The sequence below is a fragment of the Tamandua tetradactyla genome, chromosome 8 (genome assembly GCF_023851605.1).
Source record: "Tamandua tetradactyla isolate mTamTet1 chromosome 8, mTamTet1.pri, whole genome shotgun sequence".
Classification (NCBI taxonomy): Eukaryota; Metazoa; Chordata; class Mammalia; order Pilosa; family Myrmecophagidae; genus Tamandua; species Tamandua tetradactyla.
The window spans coordinates 18,410,252-18,424,754 of record NC_135334.1 but is presented as its reverse complement, the minus strand read 5'-3'; the positions used below and the strand labels follow the sequence as shown (position 1 = coordinate 18,424,754).

The 14,503-nt window shown below is 42.3% G+C and overlaps 1 long non-coding RNA gene across 7 annotated transcripts in view; it reads right to left on the bottom strand.

Moving 5' to 3' along the window:
- Positions 1-14,503, bottom strand: part of LOC143644096 (uncharacterized) — a 301,622-nt gene that overhangs the window by 186,456 nt on the left and 100,663 nt on the right. For all 7 annotated transcript variants that reach the window (XR_013156511.1, XR_013156507.1, XR_013156505.1 and 4 more), the window contains one exon: positions 7,602-7,721. This is a non-coding gene — a long non-coding RNA (uncharacterized LOC143644096). The remainder of the gene's footprint in view (positions 1-7,601; positions 7,722-14,503) is intronic.

The window sequence follows — 14,503 nt, the reverse complement described above, 5'->3', positions numbered from 1 at the left end:
GTTCATAAGATGTGGCGAGCTGGAGAAGGGCAGGCTGGCCAACAAGAGGGACGGCCGGGGATTGGGGGGCTGGGGGAGCTATAATTCTAACTATTCTTTGAATGCATTAAAAAAAAAGGATAAACAAAGAACACTCTCCTGACTTCTTTTCTCATTAAAGTCCCAGAAGGTAATTCAGGAAAACTTCCAAGTCTAAGAAAAAAAGAGACAGTACAACTACTTTCAGTCTAAATTCTCCTTTTCCCCTCATTTCATCCTGTTGTTTCTGTTCATGTTTTTGAATAAATAATCCCCCCAGACCCCTTCTTGTTTCATTCAGAATCTATACTGACCAACTTCCTGGAGGAGAAGCCCAAGCTCTGAAAGCCCCTCTCTCACTGGGAGAGCAGGGGTCAGGCAGGAAAGAGATTCTGACCCCATGAGGGGTTGCTACTGTATTGCGGAACAGGGCACAAGGGATGCAGACCTGGGCCCCACCTGCGACGGTACAAACCAGCTCAAGGCAGAACAAAAAGGCATATGCAAACGTGAAGCGGAATTGAATTCAGTCACAATGCCAGACGGTCTCCTGCGGCCCCATGACTGGTCCTGGTGCAAGCCAGGGTCAAAGGCATCTGACGTGGCTCAGTAGGCAGAGGAGATCAATAATGCTAAAGAGGAATGTCGGCGGGGAGAAACAAATCATTGCAAATTTAGATGACAGTGTCCCAGTGTTCCTGATGGAGCCCTACATCTGCCGGGTTGACATTTTTGCTGCACACTCCCATCATGAGAGGGGAGAAGAAGCAAGAGAGGTAAGGAAAGAAACAGTGGGAGGCAGGGGTGGTGGCCCAGGATTGTATCACCCTAAACTGAGAAACCCCAAATGGGTCCGTGCCCATCTGGCCAATTCAAGGAGAAAACATTTAGGGCTTAAACTATTTTTAGAATTATGGGTAGAAAATATACCCCAGTCTTGGGTGGTGCAACAGTGGCTCAGTAGCAGAATTCTCATCTGCTATGCTAGAGACATGGGTTCGATTCCTGGAGCCTACCCATGAGGAAAAAAAATATATATATATATATATATATTCCAGTCTCAGAAGAAATTAGGAAGTAACAGTGGGGAAACTCTAAAGCTAATCTTATTTAATGACTTAAATTATGAAATACGTAGCATTGAGAACTGGGTACCTTTTACTAATAAGAAAACTTAAGGCTCCAAAAGGTTGTCATTTTCCCGATATCACAAGAGAGTCAGCAAAAGATCCAGGATTTAAACCTGACTCCAACGTCAGACAGTGGTCTTAACCCCAATGCTATATAGTCCCTTTCAAGGCTCATTTGCAAATACAACCAAATATGTCTCTCAAGGCCTTTACCTTCCTCATGGCCTCCATCATATTGGGACCACTGGTTTGCACTCTCTGGATTCACAGGAACAAGAAAAAATGGCAGCAGAGCTGAGGGTGGAGACATAAAACAATGGGTTACAGGGAAATGCAGAATGCATGGAGATGTGAGTTTAGTATTGCACCATTTGCTTCCCCTGGGATAAGCCTGCTTAGAAGAAATTGGGTTGTTGAATTAAAGCAATAAACTGGTGAATTCCACTGCGGGTTGTGCAAACCTCTAGGATATTTTCTTTCATTCAGTATAGGAAGCATTCCAATGAAAAGTTGTCAGAACCTTCCCTCATGGAGGCAAGAATAATCAGGAGGCAGAACTGCAAGCCAGGACCTGAATCCCATATTTGAGCATACTCCCAGGGCCCTTTTACCTTCTCTAAAAGCAAGATGACCGAGCCCCCCCAACAACCCCCACCCCAGCACAGGTGCTGCACTAATGGTAAAAGCAGAAAAATTGTGAATGATCAAAATCCACCTTTTCTTACTTGAAGTTAAAACTTATTTTTCTGCCTTATCAAGGAAACTGAGATTTACTGAATCAAGGTGTCACTTTTTGTGCCACGTCAATTATACACATGCTATCTCACTGAGTTCTCACAACCATCTTTTGAGATATTACATGCCTACTTCCAGATGAGCGAACTGAAGTTAGAGAGATCAATTTGCCTACAGCCGTCACCTGTGCTGTCTCGTGCCTCAAACCCATGTCCTTGGGACCGTCAAAGCCAGTACTCTTTCTTCTCTACCCTTCCTCAGTACTCTTTAATGATTCAGGTCCTTGCCTCTGGGTCTTCATTACAAACTTCAGTAAACAGAGCAAAAGGTCTAGATTGTTGAGCAGAAAAATTATACTGAGATAAGTGTATATTCCAGAAGTTCATGCCTCGCCTAAACCCTCAAAGTGGCCTGTTTGCCTTTTCCTTGTCTCTTTCAACTAAAATTGGAAAACAGAAAAATCATTCCAATTACTTGAAAGTTTGGAGGAGTTGATTCCAGATGTCCAGAGACTTAAAGAGAAGCTTTTGATGTTAAAGGAGCCTTTAATGGATGATGTGGAGGTGATCTCAGATGAGAAAATGTAATGCAGTCATTGATTATTCCACCTCTGGAATCATGCATTGTAATGGAAAGAAGATAGACCTGGGGTTCATCCAGATCCAAATGAGAATTCTGGCCCTACCACTGGATGAAGGTGAGCAAGCCATTCATCTTCTCTGAACCTCTGTCTCTTCATCTTTAAAATCCAGACAGTGCTCCCAACTTCAGAGTGTTGTTGTGAGGACCAAATGAGATAATATATAAAAGAGACCAAGCATCATGCCTGGCACATATAGGTGATCAGGAAAATTTATTTTCTTCCCCAATCCCTTCTAATACAGCTGTATTTTCATATGTACTTGACTAAGATGGGAGTGACGTAGATGCAGGACCCACTGCTGGTCAATGGGGGCATCCATAGGGAGGAAAGGAGGAACAAATTTCTCAATTCCCACTTTCTGCCATTTCAGTTGGATGGAGGGAGAGACAATTTATAACCTGCGGTACTCGTGGCTAGGAAGGTGGCATTTCTAACAAAGAATGTCTGATGATTGTCAGGTCAGATGATTACTTCGGTACTATTTGTTGGGTTGGATAACAGATCTCCATATTGTCTCACTCAGAGTCTCTCACAACTGCCTGGATCCCGTAGATGGTGTCCCTGCTTTTCTACTGCCCTACTTCCCTAGCATTTCTACATCTCCAGGGCCATTACCGCCTCCTGACTCTCTCACACTTATCCTATTATGCTATTATCCTGTACCCAGCACTGGCTGTTTTATTTCCTACTTTCTGCCACAATATTATGGGCCCTGAGCTGCCGCCTCTTAGTGTCTGTCTTCTTGCTGTTTGTGTACTCTGCTGGGGGAAGGGGAGGTGTGGGGGCCCCCTTTCGAATCCGGTTTTACCAGAGGCCAGACAATGCCACAAGATTTCAGTGAGCAGGACGCGCTGCAATGGGGAGGCTGCAGCAGAGGAAGAGGTAAATAATTACTCCAGCCAAAAGAATTAAAACCCGTAGCTTAAAATCACCACTTACCCTGATGCATGTACCACCCAAGCTGAAAGGGAAAGTTGGCAATTACCTGGTAAATTATCTTGATACTCATTCCCTTTCAAAAAAAAAAAAAAAACAAAACCACTTTGGTTAGTAAGTATTCAAAGCGGCTGCCTATAAAGAATTCTCTGCCTCTACCCCACACGCTTTTCTATGAGGATGGCACAGAATGGAATCCTAGGGGTGTTCAGATGTAGAGCCACGTTCAAATTCCGGTTCCAGTGATACCTGGGTTACAATATAAGCTGTGCAACTAAGGTCTTGGAGGCTCCATTTCCTCACCTGTAAAATGGGAATGATAACTGCCTATCTGACCTGGTGGCTGGGAAGAAAAATGAAGCATGTGCAAGTTTGGGACACTATGCCTGACACCCTAAGCAGTGCAACAGATGTCTATTTATCTCTTTCCCCCGAGTCTGACACTTGAAATGGCACTGGGTTATCCATCTGCACATGACTTTGTCATAGAATTCCACTGGCCAATCTTTCCAACTAAATCAATGTCTCCATGGGGCTGGATTCATCCTCATTGGCTGCCTCTATCTTAATCAGTCCAGGGACTTAGAATAAGTGCTCCATACATGTCAGAGGATTTAAGGAAATGTGGAATTAAACACCTGCACAACCACCGGTGAGTTCGAAAGAAGACAGGACGGCAGTTTTTTAATTCGTTTTTTTCTGCCATACCCTCACACAGAAGGTCATTAATTGTAACCTCTTCCACAATGATACATGCATCCATTTTGTGCATTTTCCATCTAAAGAAAACAATAAATAAATAAGCCCTTGGGCGCTTCCTATGCCTAAGAGCAGTCTCTGACCACCCATCTCCAACCAGAATGCTCGTGGGGAGCACATTAATTTAACTACCAGCTACTCCTAAAGATAATTCAGAGGGAAAATGAGATTGGGGGAAGGGGGAGGGGAAATCAGGATCCTGCAGCTGGACGGCAATGACGCTCGAATTCTCTGGCATTTTCCTATGGTCCGTGTCACCAACGTACTCATGCTGGTGGTGAAACAAACGGAAAACTGGCAGCGTTATCTTTCCTGAGCTCACAAGATCATATGACCAGACATCATGTTTATTTACTGAGCACCTATTAGGTGTTCACGGCTCAGCAGCCCAGGCAGCAATTCAGACCAGCTTAGCCCCAGTGGGGTAAAGTTTGAGCCATGCATGATAAAGTTTGAATTAAATGCTTATTTAGAAGGAGGGAACAAGCAAACCGCCTCAATAGGAAGGAAAAGGGCACCGGCCCCACTCTGGGAGGGACAACGTCCGACCTCTCCTCAAAGGAAGCCTTGTGTGGACCCAGGTGCTGCTGAGGGGGCCCTGGCGGGGCGGAGGGGGATAAAAGACTTTCTGGTGGCCCTCTGACCCCAGCCATCCCACGGGAAATGAGCGAGGAGGCTGCTGGCTGGCAGACAAGCAGGTGTGCCCTTAAGAAGCCGGGGAGATTAGCTGAGGCTTATCCAAACCCCCGCAGGAGGCAAATCTCTCCTGCTCTCTCCGGAGACCTCAGCGCTCCTCCGGTATCAAATAGGCCAGATGCAGGACGGACGTCAACTTGGCGTTTTGTGAATCTGGAGACTCAGAGCGGGACTCTAGCCACCACGACCCTCACCAGGGTCCCCAACTAGAAGGGGCTTTTGGAGAGGACATTTAGAGAAAGGAAAAGAGAAATAAGGAGATGTCAGCAAAGAACATGGAGGGCTGAAGTCTCATTTATGCATGGATCTTTGTCTTTGGGGGTAATTGCTTGCCACCCAAATTAGATGAATTCCTTCTTTCTCTGGAAAATGAGGCTTGAGGGGGATAAAAATAGGTGGTATGTGCTCTTTTGCAAAGGTAAATCAGTGGGAACCATAAGTCTCAAAGACTGAGAGCACTCCCTTCTCAAGAGCTCCAAGGGAAACAAGTTAGCAACTTCTTCAGTCAGAGAAGGGGTCAGTGCAGAACCTGTCAGCTCTATAGGCTTCCAAGATCTTAAGGGCATGGGGGAAAGAGCTCTGACTGACATGCATTTGAATCTTTGTTCTGTTACCTAGCTGTGTGCCTTTGAACAAGTCACTCAACTACTCTGAGCATTAATTATTCTGTCCTAAAATGAGTCTAAAACAGCTCCTTCATAGAGTTGCTTCAAGCATTACGTAAAATAATTTACGTAAACACCTAGCATCATAGCACTTCACACACAGAAGGTGCTCCATAAAAGTTCATTTCCTTCTGTGCTTCCTCTTTTTTTGATACTCCAATCCTACATTCCTACACAGCAATAAGATTCTTATTATCTTATACCTGTAGAAACTTATTTCCAGCAAGGTTAAGTCACTTGTCCAAACCTCACTCAGACACTGAAAGTGCAGAAGCCAGAACCCAGCATCTTCTGATGGCACTATTGCCTAGACCTGGCTGTTTGGCCATTTAAAAATGATCCAACATCCGATACCAGAAAGGCCCAACAATGGCAATGACTGGAGGGGGACCTCAGAATCAGATGCTAGTATTCCCCAGGTAACCTCTTGCAGAAGAAGACTGTCTCTTGGGGAGACGGTACTTGTTCCCATGTCTGAAACTCACCCAGAGACATGTGAGATATATGCAGCTGAAGACGGGAGTTACTTATAGGTTTTATGAATAGTATGCAACCAAGAGCTCTCTTGTCTTTTAAATTGGTTGTGCCACATATATACTCAGGTACAAGACAGTTGGCTCTGGAGTGGCTGCCAGTGGGAGAAGATGTTCTTGATTCAATGATAATGGTAATAATAACAACAACAAGAATTTTATTTTTAAAACCTCCCCTCCCCCTAGCATATCTGGAAAGAGTAGGGACAAAACTCCAAAGTCTGATTAATAGCTTTCTCTCTATTAACTCTCCCCAACAGTCTTTTCAGAAGGAAGGCTCTCTCTGTCATGCCAGATTCTGGTGAATCTTGGCTTTGTTTCTTCCCAGATGTAGTTGAATTTCTACACCTAACAGAATTGCCTCATCGCCATATGCAAACTTTTATCATTTTAGGACTAGAAGGAATCTTGCACATGCTTTAATCTTTCCATCTCATTTTATAATGAAGAAATGGAGGGAGGCCCAGAGATGCAGACTCATTTGTCAAGATCCCACAGGCAATTTGCCCACCTCCCAATTCAGTGCTCCACCTCCTCTACTGGTGCCTGCAGGCTTCAGGACCATGTCCACAGAAGAGACAATCTCTTCCACCATCATTATCTGCCTCACTGACATAACTTTGCACAGAGCCCAGGATCAAGGTACTCAAGGTCAAATGTGATAAAAGCACGATTATTATGACAAACAGCCAAATATGTCAATAAACATCCTCAGGAAAAAAATAAATAATTAAATCCTAATAAGTCCCTGACAGCAACATTACTTTCTAAGTTGAGAGACTTCTTTGGGTGCTCTCAAGGCGGTCAAAACTTTTAAAGCTGCTATTAATTATTACTGGGATTACAGATTTAATAAAAATGTACTTCTTTTTTTGTCATCATATCTAAGAAAGTTGTTTCATTCCATCATAATTTTCTAAGCACCTACCACGTGCCCAGTATATCCTAAGTGCCGAGAATACAAAGACGAACAGCTATAGTTCTGTGCTTGAGAAACATACTGTACAGGGACCAGTCTAAAATCACCATCAGCTGTAAACTCACAAGGAGCCAGTATAAGTCTCCAGCGCCCCAGCCAACACTGCAAAGGACCAAGATGGGCAGGGGGCCTATAGAAGCCCACCCACAAAAACATTCTAAGATTCCAGGTGGACATATGATACATAGAGGGAAGGGGGGAAACTGTTGAAGAAAACTGGTAAACTACAGAGTCCTAACAAGTCTTTCTTGTAGACCATTAGATGTTTATAAGACCTACAGTGTTCAATTTCTCCATTAACAGAAGTAATTTTAAGTGCCATCTTCATCTCCATAGACTAGGGATACAAGGATAGACAAAAATGATAGAAATCATTACGTTTTCTTTTTGACAATTGAGAGGTTAGGTTTTAGGTCTAAAGACAGGAGCAACTGGCACTGAGGTGACCTGTGTGGTCATTTTGTCCATTTCGGAAGCAAAATAGTAAACTTGTTGGTAAGGACTTACTGGTTATATTTCATCGAAGAGATCCTCTAGATCTCAATTCTCCTTCAGTAGTGAAGACTTCCTGGAGCACCGTAGTCTTGGAAAGGTAAGAACTCTGGACGTGGATCACCAGAAACTTCACTGCAAGTGAAGACGAGAAAGACAAATTCTGTGAAGTCAAAACAGAATGCTTTCCCCCGTCTCCAACATTCACACCCTTCATTCCACTTACTGCAGCCTGCTGGAGACTGAATCACGCCCCTACAAAAGGCGTGCTCAAGTCTGAACCTGTGTTCCCGCGGGTGCAAACCCATTTGAAACCAAGGCCTTTTGAAGATGCTATTACTAGTTAAGGAAGGGGTAAAGTGAATCAAGGTGGGTCATAATCTATATGGCTGGAGGCCTTATAAAGACGAGAAATTCAGACGCAGTCAATCAGTAGAAGTCTGAAGTCAGTAAAAGCCAAAGAAGAGGACGAGAGATGGTCGTGTGACCAAGGAATGACATTCCCAGAACGCTACCGACCCCGGGAGAAACGATGCCCTTAATTTTGGACTTCTAACCCCCAAACTGTGAGCCAGTAAGTTCTCGTTGTTTAAGGCAACCCATTGTGTGTTATTAGCCATAGCCATACCTTTGTTCAGCCTTTAACAAATACCGTTCAGAAGTTTTGTTCATGCTAAGCGCTGGACTGGGCTCGGAGTATGCTGAAATAAATTACAGTTCCTCCATTCCATAAATTTAGATCCCAGAGTGTGAGAAAGAATAAAGGAATCAATTACAATGTCATAATATAAGCTACATTGTGTGTTTGTCTGCCCAAGCTAAGAGAAGTGCCTACACCTCCCCTCAAACTGCTTTCAGGTGAGAAAGCTGAAGTTCAGAGAAGGTTAATCAAGTAAAGAAATTTCACGGACTTTTGTTAATGAGACAGGTGTCTGAAGTCTGCGTTCCCTGATGCCCACCTTCCCTCTCGTTAGATACCTAGTCTCTGTCTGCACTTGGCCAGAGCCTGAAGCAAAAGCTCAGATCACAGGTTTCTGTACCTATTCAAGACTGCTGTCCTTTCAAGAAGAAGCTCTCTGTTTCTTGGCCACAGAACATGCACCCAGACTTGACTGGGATAGCAAGCAGTCAGAGTGTCAATGGCAAATCCTTCAACACCACTATTCAAGCTGCAGGGTCGGCAGCATTGTTTTCATGAATTAGATATGACACATCCCAGTAATGACATGGCTTCCGATAGTCCTCACTGCCTGATGTGCTAGTTCAACCTAATTCCCAGACTATTTCAGACACCCAAACAAATTAACACTTATTCCCTGATGATACAAAATTATGTGTGCATGTGTGTTTCTAAATCTCCATACAACTGCAACGTCATCAGTTAACTATTTATCAAACTTCCACAGACCTATGAAAGGCACCATCAGTGGCCCCTGGAGCACAGCATTGACTATCCTTAAAAGCCAGTTACCAGCCTTGGCCAGTGGAATGTACTGAAACCTTGAGGAAGCGCTCTCTCACTATCTCTCATACTGGATTCATCACCAGACTGAATGAAGCTTTTAGAACCAGCAAGAACCAGATGGCCCTCCAAGATCATTTCTGAATGTTTAGATCTGACTAATTTGTATGCAAAAGCCTTCACAAAATAGCAATCTGGGTAGCAGGCTCCAGGCTGAGTCCAGCTTTCCAGACAGCCCATCTTTGCCTACAATTGAGAATACAGGCACAATATTGTAGGGCTCCACAAAAAAATATTACAGCATTTATCTATATGTGTAACATCAAATACATGAAATGTCCCTGTCAAGCTGTCACTACAATGGTATTTCGCCACAACTACCCACTCCCCAATTATTTTACTTCTTTTCCACTGAACTTACAATCTCCCTCTTAGCACAGGCATGAAGCCAGCTTTGTGAATCAGCCAGCAGAGGGTACTACAACACTGGTGCAATAATCCAAATCATAGCAAATTTAGAACTGAAAAAGATTTGGACTCTTAAAATGGCTCTACATGTATTATGTGCCAAAGAAAGGCTGTAGGATAGGGAGATGGAATTAGAACCTCACTGGTGGGTAGGGTCTGCTCAGCTGAGGAGGAGGTGAGTGCAGTATCACAAGTCCAAGGGGTGGGGGTAAACCTAGGTTCATAAATGCAAAGGAATCAAAATTAAGGATGTCAACCCAACAGTCCCACTCTCAGGTGTTTACCTGAGAGAAATGAAAACTTACGTTCACACACACTCCTGTATGTGAATATTTATCACAACTGTATTCATAGTCATTCTAAACTTGGAACAACCCAAATGGCCTTCAACCAATGAGTGGATAAACCAAATATGGTACATTTACAACATGGAATACCATGTATTCCATGACAGAATAAGTCATAAAAAGTGATTGCTTCACACAATATCATGGATAAACCCCAAAGGTATTATGCTGAATAAAGGAAATCTTTCTCACAAAAGTTACATACTGCATGATTCCATTTATATGACATTTTCAAGAGATCAACAGTTGCCCAGAGCCAGGGCTGAGAGGAGAGTATGACTACAAAGGGACAGCCAGAGGAAACTGTTTTGGTGTGAAGGAACAGTTCTGTAACCTGCTTTGAGTGATGATTACGTGAATCTATACATGAGTTAAAATTCATAGAACTATACATAAAAAAATGTTTCCCACCATATATTAATTTTAAATTAAAATTTAAAAAATAATAATGCATTAAAAAATCAAAGGGGGGGGCACAGTGGTTCAGCAGGCAGAGTTCTTGTCTGCCATGCTGGAGACCAGGGTTCATTTCCCAGTGCCTGCCCATGAAAAAATAAATAAATAAATAAATAAATAAATAAAATCAAAGGGGTCTAACCTGAGGGGCAGGATGAGATGTGCAGATAAAGAGGTGAATTCATGATCATTATCAGGATTGTACAGTTGAGGTAAAGCATGGAAACCCAGAAGTAAAGTTGAGCCACGAGGACAGGGTTGATGTGTTGTTTCACTGAGTACCACTGCCTTGAGTTGCAGAGGGCAGAGGAACGCTGGACTACCTGGTGGAGAATGAGCTAAAAGTCCACTCCTTAATGCTCGGGAAGCACCAGCCTCTCTGCTCAATCACAGGAACCAACAGCCATGGTGGTTGAAGAACTTCAGGTTTTCCCTTCACCTCACTTGCTGATAAGGAAGGACTCATTAGCTTTGGGCAGATCAAAAGATGGGTGAATCTAATCTAACTCCGAGGAATGAAAGAAAGCAAAGAAATGTGAATCCCCCAAATTACACAGCTTGGGTATGACTGGTCATCCCCAAACCCATCCCAGGACCCTTTCCACCATGCCTTGCTGCCACTCCCACATTCAGCTCTCTAGCCTGGGGTGCATTTCATCTCATGGGTTCTGGTTGTTTTACATTTAAAATATACCAAGACAAAGGTGACTCCAACCCATCAGAATCCATGAGAAAAATTCTAAAACCTTTACAACCTCTCTCAACCTTTCAGCTGTTGTCATTGCTGTTTTTCTCTTTTCAGATGAATTGTTCACTAATGGATGAGCCTGGTTCCTGTGTCAGTTTCTTTCATTCAAGTATTAAATCCAATGATTAGACTGGGTGATTATGAAAATTGTCAAAAAGTTCTGACCTATTAAATTACCTCTTATATCCTTTTCAAATTTTTCATTTCCATCTAACTGCAGAGAACTCAGAAATGGTAAGACTGTGTCACACTTTCTCTATCTGTTTCTCTTGAATTGAATGGCATTTTAGCCCTTATTGAGAAGTTGAGATCTAAGTATTGGTCCACCCCTGCTGATAACTGTATGTGAAATTTTAGGTAAGTCACGGTCTTTCTCTAATCCTTAGTTTCCTCCTCTATAATGTGAGCTCATTGGATGAAAAGATCTGTAAGGTACTTTTTAGTCTTAATATGTTGCATTCCTGTGTTTAGTCTTAAGTGTAGATGGCAAACAGACTGAAACACAAAAGAACTGAATATATTAAGTTAAATTTAAAAATATTTATTAAAAGTACTTTAGTTTCAAGCCACATTCTTACGAAGAGGGATATAATCATAAATAAGAAATGAACTCTGCCTTTAAGGGCACACAACCTGGAGTTAAAGGGTCTGGTTCAAGAACACAGTTCCACTTAGAACTACTTGGGTCATTTGTTTAGCCTCTCCGAACCTATTTCTTCATCTATAAATTGTGAATAATGGCTGCTTCTGGGAATGAAGAATAAATGAGGGTGTATAAGCTTTTCTTATAAAGTCATTTATATTACTGTCCCACCTTCTTGAAATAGCATTTTTCTTTCTCACTCCCATATCTATTTGCAAATGATTTCCATGTTTAATTCCCTCCTTATCTCTCCAAGTTGAATATCCTATTAATACTTTGAAATGCAACTCAAGTTCCACTTCTCCAGGAAACCTTATTTGCTGTTCCAACCAACATAGATATCTTTGCCTCTAGTATTCTGTTGCTTACATTTGATTGTTTCACACACTTCACCATGTTTAGGGTATCTTGTCTTCTCCATAGTTGACCTGACTATCCCTGGTTTTAAGCAATTCTAAACCCCAGCTTATGTTACCAACTGCCTAATGAGATCTCAAACTCTACATATATCTAGTAGGACTCATAACCATGTCCAAGGACCCTGCTTGGGCTCATCTCAGTTTACAGTATTTCAGTCATTTAAACTAGATACCTACATATTTATCACTTTTGCTCTCCATCACTCCTTCCTCCAGTCTGCCCTATTTAATTCCAACTTTCATGCATCTCTCAAATTCTGCCTTTCTCGTCTCCATTGTCACAGCCTAAACTGAGCATCTCTAGGCTAGATTATTGCAACAGCAGAGGAGAGGATGTATCAGCATAACCTATCAAACATTTCACAGTATTCTTGCTTATCTTCCTATCACCTCGATGTCATATCAGAACCTTGTATGAGGGAGAAATCAGAAGCCTGGGGGAAACACCAGGCTTGTGTACTCTGCAAAAGTTTCCAGGTTGTTCTAATATATCACCCATTCCTGTTGAGAATCACTGTTTTAATCTTTCCCTTCTCCAGTGCTTTCTCTATTCTACCACCCATATTATCTTTCAAACCCTCAAGTCTCACAAAGACTCCCATATTTAAGACAATAATAATGATAATAATGAGGAGCAACAGCTCCTCATTGCTTTCAGAAACAAATGAACAAACAGTAGACTCTTCAGCCTGGCTTTCAGATCCTGGCTCCATGCTGCTTTTATGAATTTGCTTCCCCCCAATTCCTTCCATGCTCCATAGCTCCATATGCTCCAGCCTTGTTCCCTTAAATACACCGTACCCTTATATGATACCATGCCTTGGATCATGCTGACCCAACTTCCTGGGATATCCTCCCAATCTCATCAGTTCTCTCCAACTAGAAAAATTCCACTCAACTTTCAATGCTCAGACTAAACATCACTTCCTCCATAAAGTCTTCCCAACCCATACCCTCTCCCAAGCAGCATTAATCACTCCCTTCTATGCACTCTCATACCATTCTGCTCACAGTGCTAATTTAGTACATGGCAGCTCAGTAGCCATCTTTTTCAATTCCTTCCCAAAAAGATATGGCTCCCTCCTTTGCTGTCCTAAATAACTGTGCTTATAGCTCCATAATAGTCTACACTATATTCTACTATGTGTGTGTGGTTTGTTTCATAACTTATTTGTCTACCAAAATAGACTGTGAGCTCCTCAAAATAGACACAATCTTATCCTTCTTTGAATCCTCAGCACCACACAAAGGTCCACGATTTTGGTGGGCACTAAATAAAGAATTATTCAGTCAAGATTTGGTTTGACATCATTTTCATTAAGCCTTCCTCAACCCTAAGAAATGGTAGGGCACTGGTTTCTGTCGCGACTGTGCTCTACATGCCACATCTTTTTTTAAATCATCTGCTGAGTCCATAATCTTCATTAGGCTATAAGTTCCTGAGGGGCAGGCACTGTGTTTTTCTCTCTTGTTCACTTGTGGCAATTTGCACAGTGCCTGACAAATAGCTCCGCCCATACCTGTTCTGGAACAACTCAACTGCATTGACTGTCATTTCCTTCCAGATGATAAGCTCTGCAAAAATACTTACTGCCTCTTTTACCATTCACATTTGCCACAGCATCTCTTCCAGGTATGGACTGAGAGCAACCATTCAACCAATATTTGTCAATTGACAAATTCATAGTTTAATATCCCCGAATTAGTCTAAGCCTGCCAATGAGAGGCCATAGTTTGCCTCTTAGCTGTGTTCCCATAAAGAAAGGAAATAGTCTTCCTTTCAACGGTTATACCCCAATTCTGTATGCTGTCCCTAGAAGGGAAATAGGAAATCCCCATGCCCTGTCCTTATCTTGGTATTTCAGTATGACTTGTCAAGTCACTAGGGAAGCCTGATTGTTCACTCTACCACTGCCTGGCCTGTTGGTCTGGCCCAATTCCAGTCAGTTACCCTCTCTCCAGTCATCCCAACATGTTCACCAGTCTAGCATGTGCCATATTAACCTTGTTCAAGAATTTTTTTGAAAACTAGAAGGAGCATGGAAAAAAAGTATTAGGAAAATTCAAAATAATGCCTATGCATGCAACAAGTTCTACTCAAACAAAGCTGACGGGGTTGGGCCACTGTTCAATGAATTCATATGCACAGGCATGTTGGACAATGAAAACTTATAAAATCATTTTATACCAAACTGAAGAGTTTGTGGATTTTTGTTTATTTTTAATAAACTGAAATATCAGGATATTTATGGAAATAAATCCAATCGCACATCATTATTATTAAAAATAAAAGCCATACACTGTTTTGTTATCCATTGTTTAAATGAAACAATGCATATATCCTTAGGCAGATTTATAAATTCTCTAACCATTC